At 44.9% G+C, this 21060-nt stretch overlaps 2 pseudogenes across 2 annotated transcripts; one reads left to right on the top strand and one right to left on the bottom strand.

The window, feature by feature from the left end:
• Window positions 1-667: 667 nt before the first annotated feature.
• Window positions 668-19085, bottom strand: LOC311106486 (brain-enriched guanylate kinase-associated protein-like; annotated as a pseudogene). The gene is made up of 6 exons: window positions 18990-19085; window positions 16873-17034; window positions 15934-16000; window positions 6923-7030; window positions 6547-6627; window positions 668-2176 (listed from the first exon to the last, which is right to left on the bottom strand). The product of its transcript is annotated as a brain-enriched guanylate kinase-associated protein-like (transcript).
• LOC311106722 (solute carrier family 22 member 13-like) lies at window positions 8940-13072 on the top strand (annotated as a pseudogene). The gene is made up of 2 exons: window positions 8940-9289; window positions 12500-13072. The product of its transcript is annotated as a solute carrier family 22 member 13-like (transcript).
• Window positions 19086-21060: the final 1975 nt, after the last annotated feature.

Genomic DNA, 21060 nt, shown 5'->3' with positions numbered 1-21060 from the left:
CGGTAAACGCTGCATATGTCGTTTCAATCGGAAATTACCTTTACATTTCTATCGCAGAATCTTTACAGATTGAATAGAACACCAATAATCTCTCTTTGATTGGCAGATGCTCTTAACCAGACATCTTTACAATGTGTTGCTGCCCACACCTGATTGAACTGTAGTCATTTCTATTACATTTCTGTAGTTGTAATTTAAAAAAGGAATATATACTTCAACAGTTACTTTCAATACTTCCTTTGTCTACAAGCTCACTGTGCTTTGTGTACAGCACATGGAACAACTGTGGTGTCTGGTACCTCCAAAGACTATTTTATGTACCAAATGTAGCAAAGGATTTTCCTATAGTCCCCACTCATTTGGCACAGTAATGAATTGTCAATTCACCTGACCCAGACAAACTTATGCATTCATTATAGTGATGCGAACCACTAGTTTGTCCGTTTTTCACAGCTGTGGCAACAATCTGATAAATTCATGCTTAATTACTGTCCTGTATCTTACAACTGTCCTTTCAAAATGGATGTCCTTCAACTGAATGACTGGCTAACCTCACACTAATCAATGTGTTTTGCTGGACCAAGACTTCTCACCTCACATCCCACCAGGGAAAGAGATGGAGAAAGAGAGAGAACAGTAAGTCAGAGGACGATAATCCCTTCTTCTCTCAGTTCAGAAGTGTTCCATACAGCTGGGCTTTGGTGAGACTGTCCTTTCTGGAAAGTCCCAATGTGCCAAAATTGTGGTAATGCGGTGGAGGGGAACAAGGTGGTGGCGGAGGCGGTGGTGGACTGCCCTGGGGGGGCGAAGGGGGCTGCATCTCGGACTGGTAGAGCTGCTGCAGCTCGGCAGCCATCTCCAGGGACCTCTGGTTTAGGGACTCATTGGAGCTGTTGGGGCTGATGTCCACGTACTCCTTGGCCTGCCCCGCTTCTCCACCTCCCGCGGCCCCCTCCACGTCAAAGCTGCCCTCCCTGTCCTTGGGGCTCCCTGAGTGATAGAGGCTGTGCTCCGTCTCCTGGCTGTCCTCCTTGGCCCGGTAGAGATGGGTCTGCTGGGCCTGCTGGGTGTGGGACTGATGGGACTGACGGAGGCCCCCCACAGGGCTGCACTCGGGGCTGGGCGTGGAGAAGCACACCGAGGGGTCCATGATGGGTCCTACCACTCCCTGGTAGTAGTCGGCCCCCTCCTGGAAGCTGCTGTAGAGGGGTCCAAGTCGGATCTTGGTGGGCTGAACTGAGAAGTGCTGCTCAGAGAAGCTGTAGGGCGAGGCCCGGCCGGGCGAGCAGTATGAGTGGGAGTTTATGTCCTCCGCGCTCAGCTGCCTCCAGCGGCCAATCAGCTCCTCCTCCTCTGGCGCCAGCGTGCTGCCGCGGCGGCTGTCTCCGTAGGCAACACTTGGCGAGGAGGAGGGAGGGAGGGGTTCGTAGGGCTCGCTGAAGCACGAGGACATGGTGCGACTGTAGACGGGCGAGCTGCCGTTCTGGTGATGTGCTCCACCATGCTCGCCAGCCTGCTGGAAGACGGCATGGACCTTGGCGAAGCCGCCCCCGCTGGGACTGTCCCTCTCCCAGGAGGAGTTGCTCTTCCTCTCATAGTCTCCCCCATCCCTCCAGTCCATGTAGAGGGAGTGGTGGTGGGGAGTGGAGGCTGTGCTGCTGGGGGGGCCATTGCCTTTGTTGTCGTCTGAGCCCCCTCCGCTGAAGCTGGAGTAGGAGCTCCCTGAGGTAGGGCCCAGAGAGGTGGGGAACTTAGCAAAGCACTCCTGGGAGAAGCCAGACCTCAGCCCCAACAACGGACCCTCCTCTGGGTTACTGTCCATGGAGTTCTGGGGGCCGTAGAGCAGCTTCCTCTGGCTGTGGACATCCATGCTTGGCCTGCGCTCGCGGTTCTGATCGACCGGGCAGTACAGGGCTGTGTCGCTGCTGTAGAGGTCTGACTTGTATGCCGCTCGGAGGCCCAGGCGCTCGTCTCTGTCCAGGGTGTCCAGGAGGAACCGTTGGTCCTGGGGCTGGGGGCTAGACGAGCTGGAGGCTTGGCTGCCGCTGCAGGCCTCGTCGGGCTTCTCTAGCACCTTGGCGATAACAGAGGCGGGGACGGAGTCGGCGTAGGCGGTGTGGCAAAGAGGTGAGCCATCCATGTGCATGGTCACGCGTTCCTGGAATTCAACAGGCAACTGAGAAAGAGAGAGAGAGAGATATAGAACATTGTGATAAAGAGACAGATGGTGAGATTAGTGCAAAGTTCATGAAATATTTTTAAAAATGAAGAAATAGAAACTACAAACATTATTTTAACACATTCGTAACAACATATTGATAATGGCACCATATGGAGAACAGACGGGAATTAAACTTTAAACTATAACCTGAAGTTAAAAGGTGGAACTGTAGTTAAACATGGATGCTAAACAATACATACAGTACCAGTCAAATTTTTTTTTTTTATTGTAGAATAACAGTGAAGACATCAAAACTATGTAGTAACCAAAAAAGTGTTAAACTAATCAAAATATATTTTATATTTGAGATTCTTCAAATAGCCACCCTTTGCCTTGATGACAGCTTTGCACACTCTTAGCATTCTCTCAACCAACTTCACCTGGAATGCTTTTCCAACAGTCTTGAAGGAGTTCCCACATATGCTGAGCACTTGTTGGCTGCTGGTTAAGTGTGCCTTGAATTCTAAATAAATCACAGACAGTGTCACCAGCAACCACAACACCTCCTCCTCCATGCTTTACAGTGGGAACTACACATGCAGAGATCATCCGTTCACCCACAACGCGTCTCACAAAGACATGGCGGTTGGAACCAAAAATCTCAAATTTGGACTCCAGACCAAAGGACAAATTTCCACCAGTCTAATGTCCATTGCTCGTGTTTCTTGGCCCAAGCAGGTCTCTTCTTCTTATTGGTGTCCTTTAGTAGTGGTTTCTTTGCAGCAATTCGACCATGAAGGCCTGATTCACACAGTCCCCTCTGAACAGTTGATGTTGAGATGTGTCTGTTACTTGAACTCTGTGAAGCATTTATTTGGGCTGCAATTTTTGAGGCTGGTAACTCTAATGAACTTATCCTCTGCAGCAGAGGTAACTCTGGGTCTTCCATTCCTGTGGCGGTCCTGATGAGAGCCAGTTTCATCATAGCCATTGATGGTTTTTGCGACTGCACACATTTTCAGTATTGACTAACCTTCATTTCTTAAAGTAATGATGGACTGTCGTTTCTCATTGCTTATTTGAGCTGTTCTTGCAATAATATGGACTTGGTCTTTTACCAAATTGGGCTATCTTATGTATAACCCCCTACCTTGTCACAACACAATGATTGGCTCAAACGCATTAAGAAGGAAAGAAATTCCACAAATTAACTTTTAAGAAGGGACACCTGTTAATTGAAATGCCTTCCAGGTGACTACCTCATGAAGCTGGTTGAGAGAATGCCAAGAGTGTGCAAAGCAGTCATCAAGGCAAACAGTGGCTATTTGAAATATATTTTTATTTTTTTAACACTTTTTTGGTAATTACATGATTCCATATGTGTTATTTCATAGTTTTGATGTCTTCACTATTATTCTACAATGTAAAAATGTCAAAATAAATTAAGAAAAACCCTTGAATGAGTAGGTGTGTCCAAACTTTTGACTGGTAGTGTACATCATGAGATCATTAGTTTGATATTTGTACCCAGGTTCTACTCTTCTGGGCAACTCTCGATGCAAACTGAAATGTACTCCCAAACCTGTTGCCGCCACCTCTCCATAGCAACAAGAATTAAGCCAATTGCAGAATGTTATCAACAGAAATCTAGTCAACTATCATTAATGAGAAGGTAGTTAATTATAGCTGCATTGGCTAAGGAAGCTGCATCACACTTTCACTTTTGATTTAAAGACCCAATTACCATGAGCCATTTAGTTGTCAACACATACAATTATTAGATCCCCTGATAAAGACGGTATAAAATACATAATACAAATACTGAGCTATATTTTATGCACAAAAAAAAGAGAATGTAAATTATTTTATACCAACACAATTGCTCAGAGAAAAATATTTTATAGTTATATAAAAAAAATCTAAAAAAGATAGGGGTCAGAGTTATTGGATCCTCTGTTTTCAATACTCCAACACCATGTTGCACCACACTCCATCAATAACCTTTTGATTACTGTCCAGCCCACAAATAAACAGGCTGGAGGACATAAGTAGGACTATAGCGGCTCATAATAATGGCTGGAACGGAGCAGATGGAATGGCGTCAAACACATGGAAACCATGTGTTTGATGTATTTGATACCATTCCACTCATTCCGCTCCAGCCATTACCACGAGCCAGTCCTCCCCAATTAAGGTGCCACCAACCTCCTGTGATATAGTACACACACACACACACACACACACACACATATGAACACACACACACCGCAGGGGACCCAGCACTAGTTTATTACGTAACTGATAAATCGTGTTTGCATTGATATTTCCATTCAGGCCTCATGGTGCCAAATGTGGTAAGGCATTTTTTTAACGGTATAGGCAACGTGCCAGCTTTGAAATCTACTCTTGCCATGCATGAGGCCCAGGGCTGATACAGCGGAAAGCCTTGCCAATCCGCCCTGGCACTAACGCACTGATCAATACTCACTTGTTCCTCTGCTGCTGGGCAACAAAAGCAGCATGGGCACTGTTGGGCGCCCTCAAATCTCCATCTCCCTATTCATATAGTTAGCGGTTAGTGTCTTAGTGCTTCGCTATATTCCATCAATTACTCACCCACCTGTCACATAATGTAGCTATAGCGTTCCATTGTTAATCACTGTCAAACATTTTCTCTCATTAGCAATCCATCAGTGGAGTAATCACCTTATGATTCAGACTGTTTGGAACTGCATCAGCTCGGGTCGAGAGCCCAGGTTTTAGCCCGTAATCCTGGCTCCTGCATTGATCGATGTGAACGGATCAAGACTTGTGCTAATATTTGCAGCCCTGCACATCGTGCCCATACCTCAAGTCAGGAGGGATTCAGCTGATTAGATAAAGGAAGAGGGTTATTTATTTTATTTTAAGGCAAGTCAATTTCCCTCCCTGTGTAGCTTCGCTAACACAATCCAACGTCTGGGGTTGAGGAAGACATAAGGCCATCAATTTATCTTAGCATTATTGGACACTGTGTTAACAAACCTCCAAACGAGCTTCAATGCCATAAAACACTCCTTCCGTGGCCTCCACCTGCTCTTAAACGCCAGTAAAACTAAATGTATGCTCTTCAATCGAACTCTGCTCACACCCGCCCGCCCGACTAGAACCACTACTCTCGGTGGGTCTGACTTAGAATATGTGGACAACTACAAATACCTAGGTGTCTGGTTAGACCGTAAACTCTCCTTCCAGACTCACATTAAGCATCTCCAATCCAAAGTTAAATCTAGAATCGGCTTCCTATTTCGCAACAAAGCCTCCTTCACTCATGCTGCTAAACATGCCCTCGTAAAACTGACTATCCTACTGATCCTTGACTTTGGCGATGTCATTTACAAAATAGCCTCCAACACTCTACTCAGCAAATTGGATGTAGTCTATCACAGTGCCATCCGTTTTGTCACCAAAGCCCCAAATACTACCCACCATTGTGACCTGTACGCTCTCTTTGGCTGGCCCTCACTACATATTCGTCACCAAACCCACTGGCTCCAGGTCATCTATAATTCACTGCTAGGCAAATCCCCGCCTTATCTTCGCTCATTGGTCACCATAGCAACACCCACCCGTAGTATGCGCTCCAGCAGGTATATCTCACTGGTCATCCCCAAAGCCAACACCTCCTTTGGCCGCCATTCCTTCCAGTTCTCTGCTGCAAATGACTGGAACGAACTGCAAAAATCTCTGAAGCTGGAGACACTTATCTCCCTCACTAACTTTAAGCATCAGTTGTCAGAGCAGCTTACCGATCACTGCACCTGTACACAACCCATTTGTAATTAGCCCACCCAACTACCTCATCCCCATATTGTTATTGTTATTGACATTGTTATTTATTTTGCTCATTTGCACCCCAGTATCTCTATTTGCACATCATCTTCTGCACATCTATCACTCCAGTGTTAATACTAAATTGTAATTATTTTGCACTATGGCCTATTTATTGCCTTACCTCCATAACTTACTACATTTGCGCACACTGTATATAGATTTTCTATTGCGTTATTGACTGTACGTTTTGTTTTTGTTTATTCCATATGTAACTCTGTGTTGTTGTTGTTTTTATCGCACTTATTTGCTTTATCTTGGCCAGGTCGCAGTTGTAAATGAGAACTTGTTCTCAACTGGCTTACCTGGTTAAATAAAGGTGAAATAAAATAAAAATAAAAATAATCTTTAGCTTAGCCAGTGCAGTATGTTGAGGCTTATATGCAGCAGAAGTACAAAAACTGCCTATCTGGCAATCTAGATGGGCTCTATCAAATGCTCAAAATATTTGATAGAAAGCTAATTGTAAATTTGAACCCAGTTGGTCTGATTGGTAGTACTGTTGATGGACTCACCTCAGAAAGCTGGGTCCTATAATGGGACTTGTTGCACTGGAGCAGCTGGGTGGCTAGGTTACAGTCTTTCCTGTACAGGTCCTATAGGACAGAATGTGTAACACTGTGTCAGAAGAAAACATGCTTTAAAGAGTTAATCTAAAGAACACACAGCATTGAATTAGGAGAGGAGCCAGTACCCGGGACTTGAACTCAGGTCTGTCAGTCCAACACCTTTGCTATTACACAAAGAGTTTGAAACCTCTTGGCGAAGACGCTCTAGGTGTTGTATGCTAAGTTCGCTACAATACACTTTGAGGGTTGGGACTACACTTTTGATGACCTCTACATCTGACCTCATAGAGTGTTGATAGAGAGAGCCCATATTAGCCCTTACATTGTCCTCTTGCAGTTTTTCAATGGTCAGCTTGGCCTCCATCAGGTGGTTGTTGAGCACGATGATCTCTCTGCTCAGGGCTCTCTTCTCGTCGTCATGGTGCTGAGACTGAGGAAAGAAAAGACTCATGTCAGACTCAAATCAGAATCACGTTGCAAACTTTTTTTTTTCATGTAATGTAGCCAATTCCCATTTGGTTGGGAGGGCTGTGGAGTCAGATGAGATCTGCTGTAAATTAGACAGACATACAGGGACGGAATTAGAACATAATTTGCAAATATATATATTTTTTATACATTATATTATCACTATTTTGAATTGCTTGTGTATGACCCATTTGTTTTCTATTACTATAGGGGAGGGGGCACAGCATGAGAACGGAGGAGAACCCAAGCTGAATGTCATATCATGAGTAATCTGCTTAATTGCTTACACATAACTTAAAATTTTCTAAAAGTACACTACCATTCAAAAGTTTGGGGTCACTTAGAAATGTCCTTGTTTTCGACAGAAAAGCATTTTTTTTGTCCATTAAAATAACATCAAATTGATCAGAAATACAGTGTAGACATTGTTAATGTTGTAAATGGCTATTGTAGCTGGAAACAGCTGATTTTTAATGGAATATCTACATAGGCGTACAGAGGCCCATTATCAGCAACCATCAGTCCTGTGTTCCAATGGCACATTGTGTTTGCTAATCCAAGTTTATCATTTTAAAAGGCTAATTGATCATTAGAAAACCCTTTTGCAATTATGTTAGCACAGCTAAAAACTGTTGTGCTGATTAAAGAAGCAATAAAACTGGCCTTCTTGAGACTAGTTGAGTATCTGGAGCATCCGCAATTGTGGGTTCGATTACAGGCTCAAAATGGCCAGAAACAAATAACTTTCTTCTGAAACTCGTCAGTCTGAAACTTGTTCTGAGAAATGAAGGCTATTCCATGCGAGAAATTGCCAAGAAACTGAAGATCTCGTACAACGCTGTGTACTACTCCCTTCACAGAACAGCGCAAACTGGCTCTAACCAGAATAGAAAAAGGAGTGGGAGGCCCCGGTGCACAACTGAGCAAGAGGACAAATACATTAGAGTGTCTAGTTTGAGAAACAGGCGCCTCACAGGTCCTCAACTGGCAGCTTCATTAAATAGTACCCGCAAAACACCAGTCTCAACGTCAACAGTGAAGAGGCGACTCTGGGATGCCGACCTTCTAGGCAGAGTTGCAAAGAAAAAGCCAAAACTCAGACTGGCCAATAAAAAGAAAAGATTAAGATGGGCAGTCTGAGATATGGCTTTTTCTTTGCAACTCTGCATAGAAGGTCAGCATCCCGGAGTCGCCTCTTCACTGTTGACGTTGAGACTGGTGTTTTGCGGGTACTATTTAATGAATCTACCAACATCTGTAATGATGCATGTATGTGCAATTCAGAATGACTATATAATCTTGAGACTCAGAAGAAGAATTTGCCTTTTAGCCATCAGGCCTTTCTTGCCATCATGCTTTTAGCTGATGTTTGCCACCAGGGCTATTATACCATGCTGTTTAGCCTCTGGTGCTATTAGCCTTTGTATTCTCACATGACTACCTCACATGACTACCTGTACCCCAAAGCTCTGTGGCTTTGAGTGTTCTTATCAGAATTACAGCTACAGGCTTCACCAAGTCAACCGTATCAGAAATTACAGCTACAGGCTTCACCAAGTCAACGTATCAGAAATTACAGCTACAGGCTTCACCATGACGGATTGTACCTCTGAAAAAGTTTTACAAAAAAATACTCAACTAGGTGAAAGCTCACCAAGACAGCCCTTGCCTTAACTTGGCATTGTGTGCAGCTGTTCCCCCAATAATGAATTATCCACATACCAGTTGAAGATTGTCCAGTAGTTAGACATTAAGTTGCGTCATCTACAGTAGTGGCTTCTATATTGTACCAATGAACTGTCTGGGGCTTCTGACTGATGCAGAATAACCTTGCCACGTCCTAGGAATCTCTGGCACTCCCTGGAATCAAGATGGTTGAATTTGGCGATATGCTGATTAACGTTGGAGACTTTGGATTGTTCCAGAAGCTTATACTGTTTGGACTATGTCTGCCGAACCTCATCCTCCCAGTCCTATTCGCTAGTTTTCTTTTTGTCCAGACAGACCCTGAGCGCCACTGTAACACTGACTGGATCCTTAGAGCTGGTGCTAATCTGAGCAGTGAGGAACAGCTGAATCTGACCGTGCCCCGGGAGCAGCATGGAGCCTTCATTAGGTGTCTGATAGTTGATCAAGTGGCCTGGGACATTAACACCGTCAGGGAGAATGGACTCAATCAAACCACTGAGTGCCAGAAGGGATGGGTCTACAACAAGATACTGTACAAAACCACCATAGTCACTAATTTTGATCGGGTTGGGGAGAAAAGTTCATTTAGTCGTAGTCGCACAAACTGTGTTCATGGTTCACCTACCAGTGCTTCTCATGCACATGTTTACTGTGAAGACAGGCCTGTCTGCAAACCTGTATGTGTACCTGGTATGCCAGTTTATACTAGCGGCTGCACTAGGAGGATATCAGATCAACAGCACTATATTAGCCACTGAATGGATTGGAATGACCAGGCGATCCTTTGCCTCCTGTCTAAACCAGATGTTTGCTGGTGTTGGACAATGTGTCCTGGCTGGTTTAGTGTGCCTCATCTGGGACTGAAGAATGGCCCAATATGTGATGGTGGCACAACAGGCACTGTTTCTCATTTACATATGGTTTATTCCGGAATCAGCAAGGTTGTCACGCTCGTTGAGTACAGGATTGGACCAAGGTGCAGCGTGGTATGCGTACATGTTTATTAGAACGAATAAACACTCAACAAAAACAACAAAAGCAACGTAACGTGAAGCTCACAATGGCTATACACAAACAAGCCAAAACAAGAGTCAAGATCCCACAACTAAGGTAGACAAAATGGCTGCCTAAGTATGATCCCCAATCAGAGACAACGATCGACAGCTGCCTCTGATTGGGAACCACACCCGGCCAACATAGAAATACAATAACATAGATATACACATAGAAATTCACACCCTGACCAAACCAACGAGAAACAACAGGCATTTAAAGGTCAGGGCATGACAGTACCCCCCCCAAAAGGTGCGGACTCCGGCCGCAAAACCTAACTTAACAGGGGAGGGTCCGGGTGGGCATCTAGCCTCGGTGGCGGCTCTGGCTCCGGGCGTGACGTGACGTCCTCTCCCTTACTGCCTCCCCGTTGCACCCCTGGTCCGGTCTGGACCTCGGCGCGATGCTTCCCCTCTCAGTCCTCCCACGATGCACCAAGCCCTGTCTGGACCCTGGTGTGGGAGGCCCCGACCCTGGAGAGGGGCCGATGTCTGGGCCTGGACCGGCAATCCCCCCGCGATGCACCAAGCCCTGTCTGGACCCTGGTGTGGGAGGTTGACGTCTGGTTCTGGAGTGGAGCCGCTGACCGGAGCTGAACTGGACCCCGGTGGAACGGTCTGCTCTGGCTCTGGACTGGAGCAGCTGACCGGGAATGGACTAGGCACCGGTAGAGCGGACTGCTCTGGCTCTGGACTGGAGCAGCTGATCAGAGCTGGACTGGGCCCCGGTGGAGCGGACTGCTCTGGCACTGGAGTGGAGCAGCTGACCGGAGCTGGACTGGGCACCGGTGTAGCGGACTGCTCTGGCACTGGAGTGGAGCAGCTGACCGGAGCTGGAATGGGCACCGACTGGAGTGGAGCAGCTGACCGGAGCTGGACTTGGCACTGGTGGAGTGGACTGCTCTGGCACTGGAGTGGAGCAGCTGACCGGAGCTGGACTGGGCACCGGTGGAGCGGACTGCTCTGGCACTGGAGTGGAGCAGCTGACCGGAACTGGACTAGGCACCGGTGGAGCGGACTGCTCTGGCACCAGCCGTACCGGGCTGGGGACCCGCACCACTGGTCTGGTGCGAGGAACAGGCATGGGCCGCACCGGGCTGGGAACACGCACCGCTGGTCTGGTGCGAGGAGCAGGCACGGGCCGTGCCGGACTGGAGACACGCACCACTGGTTTGGTGCGAGGAGCAGGCACGGGCCGTACCGGACTGGATACACGCACCACTGGTTTGGTGCGGAGAGCAGGTACGGGGCGTACCGGGCTGGCGACACGCACCACTGGTTTGGTGCGGGGAGTAGGTACGGGGCGTACCAGGCTGGGGAGGCGCACTGGTGACACAGTGCGTAGAACCGGAGCAGGATATACTGGACCGTGGAGGCGTATTAGAGGTCTGGAGTGTAAAGCTGGCACAACCCATCCTGGCTGGAGGCCCACTTTCGCATGACACGTGCGGGGCGCTGGCACAGGACGCACTGGGCTGTGAACGCACACTGGCGACACAGTGCGTAGGACTGCCGCAGGATATACTGGACCGAGGAGGCGCACTGGAGACCAGGAGCGTTGAGCCGGCACAACCCGTCCTGGCTGGAGGCCCACTTTCGCACGACACATGCGGGGCGCTGGCACAGGACGCACTGGGCTGTGAATGCGCACTGGCGAAACAGTGCGTATCTCCGCATACCTTGGTTCCTCAATGAACACACGCTCCTTTTGTTGCCTGACCAGCTCCTCTCTCCGTGCATCCACTACTTCCTTCTCCCTACGGGCCTCCTGCAGCGCCTCCTCTTGAAGGGAGCTCTCCTGCTCTAACCTCGCCATCAGCCCCCATAATGTGGTGGCCTCCTCTCTTAAACTGCTGATCTGCAGGTCTTGGAGGACCTCTAAAATAGCGGCCTCCTCCTATACAGTCAGCCCTTTCACGGCCTCCTGCTGCTTTGTCGACCACCCCGTGTGCCCCCCAAAATGTTTTCTTGGGGTTGCCTCTCGGGTCTCCTTCGTCGATTCGCATTTTGGAGTCGCCGTCTTTTCTCCCTCGCTGCCTCTGTTTGCTCCCAAGGAAGGCGATCCATACCTTCCTGGATCTCCTCCCATGTCCATGATCCTTTTCCTTCCAGTATCTCCTCCCATGTCCAGGTTTCTTGCTTTTCCTGGCCACGCTGCTTGGTCCGTTGGTGGTGGGATCTTTTGTCACGTTCGTTGAGTACAGGATTGGACCAAGGTGCAGCGTGGTATGAGTACATGTTCATTAGAACGAATAAACACTCGACAAAAACAACAAAAGCAACGTAACGTGAAGCTCACAATGGCTATACACAAACAAGCCAAAACAAGAGTCAAGATCCCACAATTAAGGTAGACAAAATGGCTGCCTAAGTATGATCCCCAATCAGAGACAACGATCGACAGCTGCCTCTAATTGGGAACCACACCCGGCCAACATAGAAATACAATAACATAGATATACACATAGAAATTCACACCCTGACCAAACCAACGAGAAACAACAGGCATTTAAAGGTCAGGGTGTGACAAAGGTGGTAACTTGGTCGGGGGAAAACTAAAGAAGCTAACGAGTTGATTCTTAGAGTTGCAGCGATCAACAAACGCACAGTTCCAAATACTCTACTGGAGGTGACTGAGGTGAGGAAAATACATAAATGAGGCATCAAAGTCCTATTTACTTCACATGAAGAAAATATTTCCTTATTTTATCATTTGGATGGTTTGCATTGAACCTTCTGCCTCTCTCTAAATGTTGGGACATTTGGCTTGGACATCTTTCTGGTACAGCTGATGTTCAGACTCACAGAAACACCAGCTCACTTTCTCTGTATTTGGTTCTTGGAAGTTTTGGGGAGAAAAATATCCCTGATATCCACCCTTGTGTTTGTCTGTCTGCTCACCCTCACTGTCCCACAAGACAGTGCCGTTTCTATTACTGCTCTTGCGACCACTGGAAGGTTCTTCAGGAACTGGGCTGGTTCGGTTTGCATGGTCTACATTCAGGAGCTGTTACCCACGTCTGTCAGGCAAACAGCCACTGGCTTGGGGTCAATAGCGTTTCGGCCATGTACCACTGGTCCATCCCTACTATAGTGTTCAGCAGCCTGTCATTGACTGCTGGAACTCTGGTCTTCCTGAGACCCGGAGAACAGAACTTCCTGACTCTACAGATGAGGCCGAAGGGAAGAGGAATGTGACCATCATGAAGGATGTCAGGAATCTGAACGTGAAAGTGGATGATAGTTATTTGGATGATATGTGATTCCATTATTTTATTATTATGATAGTAACGGTGGAAGATTAACCAAACTGTAGATTATGTGTGGAGGTTTCTCCCTGGGACATTCCGGTCGAATCTTATATAACAAACAATACCTTTATTTAGTGGAACCGTCTCACACTGTAGCCTAAATATTGTTTTGTTGAGCTACACTCTTAGCAAAAATGGTTCTATCTAGAACCTAAAAGGGTTCTTCGGCTGTCCCCATAGGAGAACCCTTTGAAGAACCCTTTTTCGTTCCAGGTAGAACCATTTTGGTTCCAGGTAGAACCTGTTTCGGTTCTATGTAGAACTATTTCCATAGAGGGTTCTACATGGAAACCAAAAGGGTTCTACCTGGAACCAAAAAGGGTTCTCCTATGGGTACAGCCGAAGAATGCTTTGGAACCCTTTTCTTTTTAAGAGTGTACTTCAAGCATGCTTTCCTATTGCCCCCCTACTTTACCTAATTTTTACCAGAGGCCGCAAAGTGTTTATTGAGTAAGTGCATAAAATGTTATGTAAATGCTTTGTTGGGTCATTCCACGAAATGAGTCCCTTTGCGTCCCTCTGATATTTTAAGTAGAAATTGTCCACAAATAATACAAGCATGTTATATTAAATGAAGTGCCATTTAAAGCCATGCTCCCAATAACTATTTTTAAACCTCCCACTTTGGGCTGGATGTGTCAATGTGTAGTTCATACATGTACAATATATCACCAGAATTACTTTCTTACCTCAATTAGCCAAGAAATCACTAGTTTGAAAGCGACTGTTTTTCTGAATGCTGTGGGCCTCTGTCAGTCCCCTAGCAATTCGAGTTCTAGCCAATGAACTTCAGCCCCTCCCCATTTGAGTGACAGGTAGCAAGATGCACACACAGCAGAGCAAGAGAGAGTAATGACATGGTGCACATATCTGCACATGTGACGTAGTACACAATTTTTGGTGACCATTTTTAGCTTGTGAGCGCTACTTTCAGAACTACTGGCTAAAAAATATACAAAAGTACCTGAGAATCTCTTTAATATAGACCACATGGAAAATTCAAAAATATCTGTGCCTAAATTCATGACAGCATCCTTACACTCTCTGTGACTGCTCAGAAGATTTTAACCCATTGAACCCCAACATTTCTCAAATTTTTCACCATCATTGTAAAGCCCCAGTCATTTCTCAAGTTTTCACTATCATTGTAAAGCCCTAGTCATTTCTGAAGATTATTATTTATTTCATGTGATTAGTGATTGATTTTAAGGTTAAATAACAACAACCTGTCCCTCATTTTAAGGTCAACCTTTTTCCGTGAACCGAACTCCCGTTTTAATATGGTGAAACTATTCCTTTTTAAATATTTGTTTCAAAAGAAACATTTAACATCTTATAGTCAAATAATAGTGTAAAAGCAGGTGAGCTGGTTCTACTATTTTGGCCAATGTTCTGGTGTTTTGTGGTGGAAAACTGAGTGGGTCGAGCATAACACGTCAACCCTGTCACCCATAGACATACAGGCTCAAAGTGTTTTAACAATAATAGAAAAATGGTGAAGTTTGCATTCAATTGTCCCTCCCTGTTGAACACAAAACAGAAGGGATTTTATGGCTGATTTAGGAGGAAATCGTCAACCCTGTTATGGTCAACCCTGTTACGGTCAACCCTGTTATGGTCAACCCTGTTACTTTATTTGGCACTTAATAGGCACTTACTATAGTAAATAAATATTTAACGCTCTTGAAATGGGAAAACAACACAAAATGTTGATTTGATATCTTTTGGACATCCGAGCAATGTTGAGGGAATCCTATTAAAGTCAGAAAAGGATACTAATGTGATAGGTAAGATATACAAATCCTTGCAACTGAAAATTATTTCAATATTGAAAAAGTGTGGGCTACAGAGAGAAATAGAATAGCTCAATTTGAGGCCATATGGCATAGAGTGTTACAAGCACTGGAAACACCCAAGGTATGAAGAATGAGAGTAAATGTTGGAGTGAGACAAATAGGATGGGTATGGATGCGGTGGGAACATGTGGTTTTGAGCAGGTGTGATGTCATTGATGTTTGTTGGAATTTGTGTGTGTCTTCCTATTGTATTCTCTATTCTATGTAGGTTTGATTTTGTTTGAAAATGTTAATAAATGTAATACGTTTTTTTTTGTGGTCTTTTTCCGAACTGTATTAAACTCAGATCGGGGGTTTGTGATGTGTAAAAAAGTGAGTGAATGATCTACTGACGATAACTACATCATCAACTTGATAACCCCTGAAGAGGGAGCATCTGAGCTGAATAGACATACAAATGATAAGGATTCACAGCTTGACATCCAATATAAAAAGACGTATGCGTTTTGATAAATTATTCAGTCCCTCTACGTTCCATGAAACGAAGACCCTCTCCACTCCTCCTCGCTATCAGCCTGCGCCGTCTTAATGTTCCAGCTCTTTGTGATCATGATTATCTTTTGCTTAACACATTCAGAGAGGGACATATTCAGCTGTCTATTCATAGCGAGGAAGAAGACACATGATGATCATACAATGCTGGAATGGCAGGCTTGTTAATTGTATCCTTTCTTTTGCCATCTGACAAAAGATGTAAGTTGCAAGGCTAGCTCAGAACAATGAGCTCGCTATGCTACTGCCACAGGAAGGAGGACAGCCCATTGAAATAGGCTGTAATTAACGTCAGTGGTACCAACAGCTAGTGTATTCATATTCAAATCCACTGTTCTGTGCTTTTCACTGCCTTTCCTAAAGAGTAACGACCACTGCTTGCTTAGACGAGTGTGCATGCACACACACAACTACAGGTGTACACAAACATGTATGCACTTATGCGCATGCACACACTTCACTTACATTTCTATGGATCTTATCCTCCAGGTCCTGGTTGATCCTCTGCAGTGCTGAGTAGCTGCTTTGTATTCTACCAGAAGACAAACAATGACACCGGCTTACCAACTCACACTATTAATAATTGAACACTTTCAGCACCCATTGGATTAATGATGTCTATGCTATGTATCCGTCATGATAATGTAGTCCTGTGTTCGTTTTAGGGCTTTACCTTGATATGTATCAAGTGTTAGTTTTTGGGCTTTACATTTACATTTTAGTCATTTAGCAGATGCTCTTATCCAGAGCGACTTACAGTTAGTGAGTGCATACATTTTCATACTGGCCCACCGTAGGAAACGAACCCACAACCCTGGCTTTGCAAGCGCCATGCTCTACCAACTGAGCTACAGGGGACTATCTATCCAGTGTTAGTTTTTGGGCTTTACCTTGATATGCATCCTGTGTTCGTTTTAGGGCTTTACCTTGATATGCATCCTGTGTTCGTTTTAGGGCTTTACCTTGATATGCATCCTGTGTTCGTTTTAGGGCTTTACCTTGATATGCATCCTGTGTTCGTTTTAGGGCTTTACCTTGATATCCATCCTGTGTTAGTTTTAGGGCTTTACCTTGATAGGTATCCTGTGTTAGTTGTAGGGCTTTACCTTGATATGCATCCAGTCTGGTATATTTATCCTGTCTGGTATATTTATCCAGTCTGGTATATTTATCCAGTCTGGTATATTTATCCAGTCTGGTATATTTATCCTGTCTGGTATATTTATCCTGTCTGGTATATTGATCCTGTCTGGTATATTTATCCAGTCTGGTATATTTATCCTGTCTGGTATATTTATCCAGTCTGGTATATTTATCCAGTCTGGTATATTTCCAGACATACTGTATAAACCCAAAATCAATAGAATGTGATTAATAAAGGTGTGATTATGTGGTTTGGCAAACCTGCGTAGTTTGTCTGTAAACTTGTCGAGTTCCTCCTGGGCACGGCGTAGCTCTGTCTCCAGGTACTGGCGCGTGGAGTCAAACTCGCTCTCTAGCAGCTCCAGCTTGTGGGTGGTGTAGGACAGATGCTTCCGGAGGTCCTCTTTCTGTTCCTGCAAAGAGCTGTGAGGGACAAAAACACGCATCAGACATAGTTGAAGTAGCATATTACTGGGGTAACTTCATGTTATATTACATGCATATATATTATATGTTACATTGAGTATAAATAAGATGTAATGGGAGTATTGTGTGATGACCCATGAACAATGTGCATCATACAGTGGTAATGAAAACATTATGAGTCCCAAATCATATATTCTATATGCAGCTAAAGTATAGAAAGGTCTGCCTGCTTTTGGCTTCCGATTAACATTCAGCCTTTTGGGATGTAACCTACGATGAACTATGGCTCTATGAGCTGTAATCTATCACAGGAAAACGATTTTGACGGCTTGGATTCACTGTATAGTGATATCCCATGTGTAATTAACTGAATAGTGATATCCCATGTGTAATTAACTGAATAGTGATATCCCATGTGTAATTCACTGAGTAGTGATATCCCATGTGTAATTCACTGAGTAGTGATATCCCATGTGTAATTCAACAAGACAGCACAATGTGGACTATTTATAAAGCCCCAGCACTACCTGAGACCCAATCTAATAACGAGTAGGTGTGAGAGGTAAAAATAAATGTATCCTCTCCCCTTTGATGGGTCTGAGTTTCCTTGGCAGGCTAATGGGCCTGTTTTGATGGACAGATTGAGGAAGTATGGTAATGACTCTATCTGCAGGGAGATCACCGATAACAGAGGGCGAGAGGGAGAGAGTGAGAGAGAGAGAGAGAGAGAGAGAGAGAGCGAGAGAGAGAGAGAGAGAGAGAGAGAGAGAGAGAGAGAGATAGAGAGAGAGAGAGAGAGAGAGAGAGAGAGAGAGAGAGAGAGAGAGAGAGAGAGAGGGAGGAAGAGAGAGAGAGAGAGAGTGTGAGAGAGAGAAAGCGAGAGAGAGAGAGCGAGTGAGAGAGACAAAGAGAGAGAGAGAGAGAGAGAGAGAGAGAGAGAGAGAGAGAGAGAGAGAGAGAGAGAGAGAGTGAAATGGATGAGAAGGAGAGAAAGGTGAGAGATGTGGTCACCACGCTCTCATCCCTCTATCTCCTTAACAAGATCATAGAAGGAGGAGGAGGTTGCTGGTAGACGCCAAGTGAACGTAAGAGGATGAAAATGAAGGTGAAGTCCCTAAATTAAAGGGCAATCCATTTTATTATTATTTTTATCATGGAGATAGTATCTTGAATTAAACTGAATAAAATGACTGAATTCACCAGAATGATGCAAACACATACACACAAATGCTCCAATCCACATTCCAAACACACACACACACACTCCTACAGCACACAGACAAAACACAACCACCAAAGCCCATGATACACATGCAACAAAGCTTCAGATTCCCATCAAAGCAAGCAGAGCATGCTCTTAATTATATGAGTGAAAACTAAGCTATTGGTTCTGAGATAAAAAAAAGAAATAAGTAAGTGGAGTGATAATACCGTTATTCCCTCCTATGTTTAGCATTACTCATCTCTAGTCACCATCCTACTTGCTCTAAGTCTCACACCTAACACATTTATGATTAAATGGAATAACAATACCCTAATATTTGATTATCATCCCATTCTGTAACCAATGGTTACTCAAATGTTTTTTGGGGCACAGTTTGAATGCTTTTCATGCTATAACAATTGCCTTACCAGGTACTGGCAACACGATGCACGGCACACCACAGGTGTTGGTTACATGACAAGAGAATGAGTTTATGAAGCCAATCTCCCAATGGGAATCACACATTAGTGACCTCTGGAAACGGCAGCTGAGTCACACGGTAATGAGTGTTTTCATTTAGAATAGCGGTCGGCGGTGAGAAAACAATGAGGTGGGATAATGATTCTGTTAGGAGGATGGACGTTCGAGTTGTTCACGACCACTTGACAAAGATGGGGAGGATGAAATGACCCCAGTGGGCAGATGGAGAGATAGAGGGATGAATAGCTTCTGAAGCGTTCTTTCTTACCTCTTTTTCTGATGTTTACTGCCATTTCGGGAGACTTTTAGCGCCGTTTTGCCGATATAAATCTTTTTCATGTCTGCTGTGTTCGCTCCCTCTCATATGATTTTGTGTTTCAAATGGTTAGAGGGAGTGGGTCTATTTTTCTGGGTGGAGGTCAGAGGTCAGGTCGGTTAAGTTTGACCTGTTGAGTGAGTTGTCTGAGTGAGTTGTCTACCTGTATTGGTCCTGTCAACAGAGCAAAGAGACAGTTCGGCAGCCATTAAAAAACATTCAAACCAGGGGCGTAGGCACGGGTGAGCTTGGGTGGGCGCAGGCCCACCCACTGGGGAGCCAGGCCCACCCAATCAGATTGTGCAAAAAAATATATATACAGTATATATATTTTTTAATGTCTCTACTTGTCAGTGTTCCAAACAAAACATTATTTGTATTTTTACCTAAACACAGTACTTGACTTGGGCAAGAGCTCACCGGAACTGAGTACCGGCATCTAAAATTTTCTTCTGCTTGAGTTCCTGAACCTCTTATAGAATATTAGCTCAAAAGTATTGAGGAATTCCTGCACCTAAATATAAACGGTACCGGCACCCAAAATGAGTACCAGCACCTATTTCAGTCCAAGTCAAGTCAAGCACTGGCCTAAACATGCACACACCATCAGATGGAATTCATAGCTAGCAGTAGGGAGAGGGTGTGTAAACTAAAGGGATTTACACTCAGTGGCCAGTTTATTATGTACACCCATCTAGGACCAGGTCGGAACCCCCTTTGCCTCCAAATTCTTCAGGGCATGGAAACGTTGCTCAATTGGTATCAAGGGACCTAATGTGTGCCAGGAAAACATTCCCCACACCATTACACCACCGCCACCAGCATGTACCATTGACACCAGGCAGGATGGGGCCAAGGACTCATGCTGCTGACGCCATATACCCCCTGTATATAGCTTCGTTATTGTTAGTTTTACTGCTGCTTTTTCGTATTATTTTATATTGTATTTTTTTGTGTGATTTTTTGGGGTATTCTTTCTTAAAACTGCGTTGTTGGTTAAGGGCTTGTAAGTAAGCATTTCACTGTTGTATTCGGCGCATGTGACAAATACAATTTGATTTGATTTGATTTGATTTCAAATCCTGACTCTGCCATCAGCATCACGCAAAAGGAACCGGGATTCGTCGAACTCCTCAATTGTACAGTGTTGGTGATCGCGTGCCCACTGGAGCCGCTTCTTCTTGTTTTTAGCTGATAGGAGTGGAACCCGGTGTGGTTGTCTGCTGCAATAGCCCATCCATGACAAGGACCGACGTTGTACTGTTGTACTGCAGCGTTATTTGCCTGTTTGTGGCCCTCCTGTTAGCTTGCACAATTCTTGCCATTCTCCTTTGACCTCTCATCAACGAGCTGTTTTCATCCACAGGACTAGAAGTTTTTAGTTTGTCGCACCATTCTCGGTAAACCCTAGACACTGTCGTGCATGAAAAGCCCAGGAAGCCGGCCGTTTCTGAAATACTGGAACCGGCGTGCCTGGCACCGTCGATCATACCACGCTCAAAGTTGCTTAGGTCAATCGTTTTGCCCATTCTAACGTTCAATCGAACAGTATCTGAATGCCTCGATGCCTGTCTGTCGGCTTTATATAGCAAGCCACAGCCACGTGACGTGACTCACTGTCTTTCGGAGCAAACCATTTTCGTGAATGGGTGGTGTATTGACAATAATAATAATAATAATAACAATACATGTTATTTGGCAGATGCCTTTCAGGACAATCAAGGACATCTTACATAAAATCTAGTGCTGTACATAAAATCTATTTTATTTAGGCCAATGTAATGAATTTGAATTATGCTTGATTATAAAAAATAAAACAAATTTGGCTTATCTATTTCTAAATAATAGCCGGGTTCACGGCAAGTCACTTCGCACTTATACCATGTGCAGTAAACAGTAGCTATTGCTGTGTAGACTAGGCTACACTGTGTAGGAAACTCACCGTTAGCTAAAGTGCCTTCGGAAGGTATTCAGACCCTTTGACTTTTTCCACATTTTGTTACATTACAGCCTTATTCTAAAA

The sequence above is a fragment of the Coregonus lavaretus genome, assembly GCF_964263955.1.
Source record: "Coregonus lavaretus genome assembly, chromosome: 31".
Classification (NCBI taxonomy): Eukaryota; Metazoa; Chordata; class Actinopteri; order Salmoniformes; family Salmonidae; genus Coregonus; species Coregonus lavaretus.
This window is presented reverse-complemented; position numbering and strand designations above follow the sequence as displayed.